We start from the raw sequence: 8,615 nt of genomic DNA on the forward strand, positions 1-8,615 counted from the left end.
TGTAAGGATGAAGAACATTTTACATTTGATGGTTTTTTTGTTTTTCATATGTAAAGACAAACCACAAAAGAACACTCACAAGGAAAGGTATTTTTTGCCAAATACACTCCTCTGGGGTTGTGTTAGTTACAATATTCACTTTCTCATGCAGCTACAATTTGCTCTGTAGCCTTTCTAAAATCTGTAAATCATCACATTTCTACAGTAGTAGTTAAGTTCTTTCATACAGGATTCCTAGGTGCTCAGAGTCCCATTCAGTGATTTGGAAATTAGTTAAATGCACCCTTCTCATGGCTTCTCATATGGATCCTAATCAAAGAAGTTAATGCCTTCACAACTCTGGTGGCTTCATAACCCTGAGAAATAATTACTGTTTCCTGATGTGCTCAGAAAGCTCTGGCAGTTCAGCTCTGAGTATGTAGAACAAAAATAGGAAAATGTCTCATGCGATTCAAAGCGTCTTGACTCACATAACTTTTAAGTCTGTCTCTTTTCCTGATGTGAATAGTAGGCTTATAAGCCAGCTAGGTATTTTTCTGTGTTTGCAGCAAAGACTTGATCTCCACCAAAACTGATTATCTAGGTTTAGTATCACCAGATAGGCTCATGGCAAAATGACATAATTCCCATTTAAATGGCTCATCCAAAAAGCTAAGGAAGTTCCAACATTTCTCAATAAAAGTAGCTTCCTAGCAAACATCCTGCTTGCTTTCCAAGAAGGAAATAAAACTGCAGAATACAGGATCTTGAAATGTGAAAGAGATAGAACTCTTAACTTACCGTAAGCAGTTATAAGTTCTGTTGTAAATGCTGTAATGCCTGAACAGTTGGCATCCTCTTCAACTCTGAAATTTTAATTAAAAAATCAACATTAAAAAAGCCCACTGACTAGTGGAAAATTATAAATAAACCAGTAGCCTTCCTCTAAATTGTTTTTTTGCCGCACATTTTGGCAAACAGGTTTGTAACAGTTTTTTGGTATTTTACAGAAGATGGCAAATGGGAAAAAAGATCCCTGGAACACTCTAAATGGATTACTCTCATACTGAGGAGTAGAAGAAAATATATAGTTTGATATTAATCCTTCCTGATTTCAAAACAGTTTAAAAACCTTTGAAAATGCTTCATTTTCCAAGCCACTTCATATTTGTATTTAAGGTTTGTTTAAGGGGAGGTGAACCCTTGCAGGCTTTGGTTTTGTTTTGTTCTTCTGCCTGTTAGGTGAAATAGAAGTTGTGCCTTACAGAGCCAGGTTGTGTCCAAGGACAGCCCTCTGAGCTGAGGCAGACTTTTGTAACAGTGTGTAGAGAAGCCTGTGATTGCACTTTGCTACCAACTAATCTAAGCCTTCATGGATCTGGATGTTGCTTAAATTTCATGTTGGCTTAATGTTAAAGGTTTAATGTTACTCCATAAGAATGCTACCTGACCTGATTTTTAAGAGTGATTTTTTAAGTCCCTGAGTCTGAAAAAGAGCTCTCAGGCATTTATCCTGGTACTGTTCAAGGCTTTGCTGCATATAATGAGTGGTAAATAAAATCTGGCTTTTGGCTGACTTGATTAGCACAGGGCTGCATTTCTGCTAAATATGAGTGCCAGAATTTCAGCATATACTGAGTGGACCATTGCAAAATTATTTTGGAGGTGAAACCTTTAGTGGAACCACATCCATTGCCTAATTCTTAGGATTTTAATCTGTTGAAATCAAAAGCAATTACAAATATTAAATTTTTAAATTTTTCTATAGTCTCCACACTTAATTTAGCATCTGCTAGTTTTTGCTAGAGCAGTCAAAGAAAACCAGTGACTGCCTAATGCTCAGTACGAAAAATGGATTGAGCATGTTTGTCTGGATGGGCAGTTGTGGAAATTCATATACTCTGAGTAGCATTGACAAACACTCTCTGTACTTACACATATATGTGTTGGGTTTTTTAACTGTAAGAGACTGTGCTGTTGGACTAGCAAGTTTCTCCCATCTATGACAGATAAAATTACACATTAATCTCCAGAAACCAGATCAACAGGAATTCATTTAAGTAGTTAAGCATAAATTCTCTCTCCTTAATGAACCTCAGATTAGCTTCAATTTCTCTAATGGTAATTTCTGGTTATTACAAACAAAATACACTGGATATAGAAGAAATAATAGGTTTTATATTTAAAACAAAGAGCTGGATGTCTAGATTTTGTGGCTGATTGAACTGTTACCTTAAGGTCATGCCTTGAACAGTTCACTTTGATGGGAGTTTCAAAAGACCTTGAATGAATCAGATACTACCCTAAATCCCATTGGAAAGTTATGGGATTCATTTTGTTAGGTCCCCTCTTAACTCCAAGGATGTAGCTGTCTTTATTTCAATCAGGAGTAAAAAAGAAAAAAACAGAGAAGGTCACCTTGAGTACGAGCTGCCAGCTTATAACTGCTGTGTCCCAGTTTGATATCAAATACCTAACTGATATTTTTTCCCCATACTAGAAACTTGTAGTTAAGAAAAAGGTTACATAACTTGGTTTCACCTAAAAGGAATTTACAAACCCGAGAAATCAGGAACTGAGCTGTCCTGCTTACTCGAATGTGCATTAAGACTACCAAAAGTAACACAGCACAATTTTTGTGACTCCAATTTCTCCCTTCCCAAAGGACACCAGCTCTCTGTCTTTCCAGATGAAGCCTCTGTTTTGTAATGTCATTTTCTAGTTCCTGTTCTCCAGACAAAGCAGGTTGCCCTGACAGTCCCCATGCCAGGGCAGTTCCTGAGAACACTGATAAGGAATATGTGTAAATGACGACTGCGCATTGCCTGGGCTCAGCAGCTTGCTGGGCGCTTAACATGAACGATTCCATTTCTTTTGTCTTTATGCTTTGTCTCATTTCCGTGTTTTATTCAGTTTTAGTCCTGCTTTTCTGTAAGATTTTCTTCCTTCTGGTGTTTTCCTTACAATCATTGAAACCAAATGTAAACTTAGTACCATTTGCATTCTGGTTGAACTTTCAAACCCAGGAGTATTTTTGTGTTAGCAAACATCTCGTTCCTGATTCATCTGCTACATCCCTGACATATCTGGGCATGTCCTGTTATTGTCTGTTTGCAAAATTTTGGTACTTAAAACAGTTAATGTGTCTTTTGTATCTCAGACACACTAGGATTTTGCAAGCAAGTGTCTGTTGATTGCAAGAGCATATGAGCAAGTATGAGACTAATTTCCTGTTAAGGAGTCGCTACATTAAAAGGATATTTGCATAATCATAGACCAAGATAATGTAGGGAAAACCCCTGAGATCATTCTGCTGCCAGGATTAAGCCAAGCCCAACATGTAATTTATTTGAATGCATGAAAGCTGCTTCTTATCGTTCACTTCTATCTCAAGTCTCCAAGCACTTTAGTTGGCAGCAGCAGGCTCTAACTCCTCCTGGGTAATTCATTATCCTCAACAACTTTTAAAAGGGTTATTTTAAGTTTAACTTAACAGTCCCTGCAACTTAATTAATACAATAAAAAAACTATTCCTTTTATGAATTTCTGTCACATGTTCAAAATCAAGCTGCAGCATCTTCTTGGGTCATCATTTTATTTGATGCCCTCCCCTTCAGGTTATGATAACTTCAAAAATATTGCATGCACCACAGAAACAGGGGTTCAGGACTACACCTATAAAAAACATAGGCAAAACCTATGAGATTTCTTAAAGCTGTTACTTTTTTCAACTTCTATATAAATAAAGTGTCCACATAGCAGTTCAGCAGAAGGGCCTCAAAAAAAAGTACATTAGCAATGAAAAACCAAGGCACCTACCAGTGATGTTTCTGAACAGATTAATACTTAGGGCTGGAGGTTCCTGATTTCCATTTTAAATTCAGGTGCATGCTTGAAGTTTTATTTGGAGAATCTCATTGTCAAAGTAAAGAATTTGTCATGCTTGCCACCTGGTACTTCCTCCAGGTAAACATGCTTAGAGGCTTATGGCTAGAGCCGTGTAGTGGTACCTGAAATGTTGGTTTATTCTTTTTTTTTTTTTTTTTTTTTTTTTTTTTTTTTTTGGTGTAGTGGTACCTGAAAGGTTGGTTTTTTCTTTTGTTTGTTTTTTTTTTGTTTGTTTTGTTTTGTTTTTGTGGGGGTTTTGTTTTTTGGTTTTGTTTTTTTTTTTTTTTTTTTAAATTCTGCTTGGATAAGTTATTTAAACCCAGAAAACCAATTTCCAGGAAAAAGAAAAGGCAAAAAAATCCCAAGGCTGCTGTCATGCTTGCTTGCCGTGGTTAGAACAAATAGGGAGACAAAGGATACAAAGAGATGTGTAGGTGTAGCAAGAGGGCAGCTGCTGTTTCTGAAAAGCAGCCGAGGGAGGAGAACCCATTCAGTAGCATTTCAGGGACAGCTCAGGCTATCAAGCCTCCAGCCATAGCACAAGAGGAAAGAACAAAAATTATGATAACAGATTATTTAATTGTAGAAAAGGCAAGAAGAGAGAATATAATTAAGGTCTCAGACACCTAAATAAAAAAGCATCTAGTAGCAGTGGTAGCAACATTAGCAGATAAGCACAGTTAAGCAAATAGCATGATGATCACTGTCCATTTCAGTTTAAACACTAATAAAACAATTCCACTCCACTAGAAAGTTGTACCATGATTTACTATAACCATTATTAAAACAGCACAGCTCTAGTAGCCTGAGTACTTCAATATTATTAACAAAAGAGTTGTATACTAACCTACGTTAAGATGTATGGTCCTGTTTGAAACTTCCTCAGTAAGGAAGACTACTATATATGAAAAAGAAGGTCTAGACATTTTAAGTAGTTCATACAGCACCAATTCCTACCAAATTTTTGAAAAGGTAAAAGAAAAACTATCCAATACTGAAAATTAGGAACTAATTCCATTGAAACCAGAAGAGAACAAAGGCTGATTGAGTAGACAATAAGTGTAACCTGAGTGTAACCCTCAGTGTAACTCGAAACTCACATTGCACAAAATGAATTACCAAAGACAATGAAGTGACAATAGAGTGCAACCTGTTCCCATAGGGAGACAACGGACTGAAGACAGTCACCCCAGCTATATTTAATTTCTCTCCATAAAATATAGCCAATGTTTAACTTGATAAAGGTTCCCAAGCTGAAACACTGAGACCAAAAAATTGTGGCACTATGCCATATCACAGCATTATGCAAGACATGAGCTTTCCCTTATCATCTTTCTGGGCATTTGGAAATCTGTGCAGAAATTTATCACAAGGCTTAATCTCTGTTGGGGGGGGGGGGGGAATATTTACAAAGTTTTTTTTTTGGGGGGGGGGGGGGGGGGGGAACTACTTTGCTTATTTCCTTTGTTATTGATGATAGGCCATTCACAGCTTCACTTCCAGAAATCCTCCAAAGCTCTGCAGGGTTCCAATCTGCTTTACCCATCTTTACCACTCTCTGATTTTTTTCCCCTCATACCATATCCAGAATTAATCCTAATAACACAGGGACAGTTTTGCAAAGACTTCTTCATAGAAGAAGTGCCCACACATGAGAACTGCTTCAGTATGAAAGAAGGAATACAGAATATTCATACATGATAAAAAAATTCCACCATGAGCTCAAGATTTCCAAACAGAGGAATAGAGTGCAGATGAACAGGAAGGGGCATGCTAAAGCCATAAGTAATTAGTGTTAAAACCCCAGAAAATCCAAGTAATATAGCAGGGATCACTAAAATGCTGTTATGCAGGAGAGGTTAAAGTCAGGATAGTTTCATAAATTGTATTTTTATACCTTGCACCTCTGCACTGAAAGTGTATTTTTGTATATAACAAATTAATTAGATGGACTAATTCCATCTATAGAGAAAATTATCACAATTTTCTGTGCCTTTTACATTGACTAGAAAGCCTAAAACATTAAAAAGCCTAAGATAGGCCAGAGACAATTCCACCAGGATGAAGAATAATGTAAGCAACTGAAGACTTCTTTGGGGAACTCTTGTACACCCTCCTTGAGGGGCTGAGCACAGACAGTGATTTCAGGAGCAGGAGATACAACACTTCCTCAGGATTTCCAGATGTCCTTGGGAATTAGCTTTCATAACTCAAACAGGCTCTTGGGATTACCTAAAATATTTAGTGAATTCACCTTCAAGAGCATAAGAGCAGTATAAAATCACAGCATCCTTCTCTAAACTACAACTTCAACACTTGACCTCTTAGAGGAACTCTAAGTTCCTGTTGTGGTCTAATCCCAGACTAAGCCCCACACAGCCACTTGCTTAATGATCCCTGGTGAGCTGGGTAAGAGAATCAGGAGGGGGAAAAAGACAATTCAAGCATTCAGATAAAGACAGTCCAATAGGTAAAGCAAAAGCCATATGCACAAGTAAAGCAAGCCTAGGCATTAGTTCACCACTTCCCACGAGCAGTGTTGAGCTATCCCCTGGAAAGCAGGACTCCATCACACAGAACAGTGACTTGAGAAGCAAAATGCCATCCCTCTGAACATATCCCTCTTCTTTCTTTGCCCAAACTTATATGCTGAACATGACACCATATGGTGTGGGTCATGTCTTTGGTGGTCTGGGGTCAGCTGTCCAGGCTGTGTCCCCTCCCTTGTGCACCCCCTGCCTCCTCACTGGTGGGGTGGGACAAGGAGGCCTCAGTTCTTTGTAACATTGCTGAGCAATAACAAAAAACATCCATCATCTATTATCAACAGTGTTTCCAGCACAAATCCAAAACACAGGCCCACACCAAGGACCGTGAAGAAAACTATCTTTATCCCAGCCAAAACCAGCACAAAGAGAAAGGTTGGGTACAAATCAATTCCTGTTTAGAGAAGTAATATGAGGTGTTTGACTCTTCTGTGATTCACCTAAGCTCTGTAACTGTTTTGTTCTTTCTTATGCATCTTTCAATAATTTATAGCTTGAAAGTGCTGTCCAAAAAAAAGGACGTAGGTTTCTGATACCTGTCATGAGCTGCCTTGTAAAATTTTATATTCAACGATAGAAGAAAATTTACATTTTTAAAATGCAAGCTGTATGTGAAGTAAAATAAGGAACCAGTAGCACACAATGGGAGCAGCAGCAGGTCTTTAATCTTGAGCCATATCTGGGTGTTAGACTGAACCCAGCGGAATAGCAGCCTCCTCCTATTTGAGAAATCTCAACCTAGAATCCATTCCTAAAGGTGGATGACTAAGCACTGTCTTTGAATAAAATGTAACCAGGGAATTTTTTTTTCCTGAGGAGAAGGAAGTACCAGTTCCATCAAGTTGTATCCAAGGCAGCTATTCAGGGTTATGAAAACCTGGTACCCTTTTGTAATGAGGAGGTAGAACTAAGTTTCTCCCATCTCAAGATGAGAGCTAAAACTTTAGTTATGCTAAATTTGATGGGAGTACTCTTGTTCCTTTTGGCTGAAAATGCTGTGAAATCATTCCCTGTCTCAGAAAGAGATAGCAGTGGGCACCTATGAAACGTCAAACAACCAATAGGTCATTTACATGGGACAGGGGAGTCTTGAATTTTATTCTGTGTTTAGTTTATAGAAAGATGCTTGAATCTCTGGCCTATTTGTTGGTTTGGTTTTGGGTTGTTTTTTTTTTTTTTTTTTTAGCTTGAGCTAGGGGAAGATGAGTAAGCAGAAGGAAGCTAAAGTACTGTCACTCAGCAAAGCTTTTGTCATGGGAGATGTAGAAATGAAGACCCTCCAGCAGCAGAAGGAATCACAGTGTACTCTGTACTGGAGATTTTTGAATGAGTGTCATTTATATAAAATGGAATTGTAAAAGCTTCTTTTCTGTGTCAGTTACAAAAAACATTTCATCCAGAGCCTGACCAGATGTGCTCACACCCTCCAAAGACATCAACATTTTGGCTTCTGAAAGGATTTGAGTTTGATGTATGTGCTTGGTTGTTCAAGGCTTTTGATTATTGTACACAATTCCAGAAGAAATTTAGATGACAAGGAAAAGAAACTATGGATTTGATATCTCTAATACAAATACTTAAGAAGCTTGAGAAAAGTCCTTGATCTTGAAAAGGAGGTTTGAATAAGCATTTTGGAATAAATCTAAAGAAATGAGCAATTACAGATTCCAGGCCACCCTTTTAACAAAAACCTCTTTTGCTTTCCATGTTTCTTATAATCTTCCTTTGGTCCAATCATTCATCTCAGCAAATTTTTCATTTTTCAAATTAGTAACCTTTAATAAACACACCCCTGTAATTTGCATTGATAATCCTTTTCCCTGGAAGAGTGGGTGTTGCTGCAGGAACATGTCCAGAAGTTGCTCTCCAACCAGTTACTACTCAAAAAAACACTGTGCCAGTAGCTATTATGACTCAATAACAGATTGAAATCTCTTGTTATGTGTTAATATGGGATAACAACTCCCTTAGAATTTCCATTAATAATGAAGCATCTTAACAAAATACAGACAGAAAAACAGCTGCTGTGAACTTGTAGTAGATACTATTCCTGCAAGATCTCTGTATTACATTAGCAATCAAGACACTGGATCCCAATCTTCCAGACACCCAGAAAAAAAAAGATACCAGGCCCAATTCAACTGCTGACCCGTAAAAATGAGTAAATGCACTTTGAAGACAGTGCAGTAACACAGATACATA

Source organism: Onychostruthus taczanowskii, unplaced genomic scaffold (genome assembly GCF_017590055.1).
Source record: "Onychostruthus taczanowskii isolate IOZ18803 unplaced genomic scaffold, ASM1759005v1 scaffold69, whole genome shotgun sequence".
NCBI lineage: Eukaryota > Metazoa > Chordata > Aves > Passeriformes > Passeridae > Onychostruthus > Onychostruthus taczanowskii.